The sequence below is a fragment of the Hipposideros armiger genome, unplaced genomic scaffold (assembly GCF_001890085.2).
Source record: "Hipposideros armiger isolate ML-2016 unplaced genomic scaffold, ASM189008v1 scaffold_478, whole genome shotgun sequence".
NCBI lineage: Eukaryota > Metazoa > Chordata > Mammalia > Chiroptera > Hipposideridae > Hipposideros > Hipposideros armiger.
In genome coordinates this window covers 20,310-20,621 of record NW_017731828.1, presented here as the reverse complement: position 1 = coordinate 20,621, position 312 = coordinate 20,310, and positions in this window count along the sequence as shown.

Sequence of the window (312 nt, the reverse complement as noted above, 5' to 3'; positions counted from 1 at the left end):
CCAGGAAGAGCTGACATTTGCTGGACTCATCTTTGGAGCAGCCCCGTGGTGCCTTTGCACGCGCTGCCCTCCTATCTTCTTTCTTGCAGAGACCCGGTTTTGTTTGCAGCGTGCTCTCCAGGCGGCATGGGCTCAGGGGAGTTGTTCTGCTTTGGAGAAGGTGTTACTCTGAAGAATTTTGCAAACAATGCATTTTCTGCCTCTAGATGTTGTTCTCGGGATGTGCCTTTTATTGTATGAGCCACTTTTGGTTAGATATTTTGTACCTTGCAGGTGAAGAAGGCACCCTAACTTTAACATGCCCCACCTACA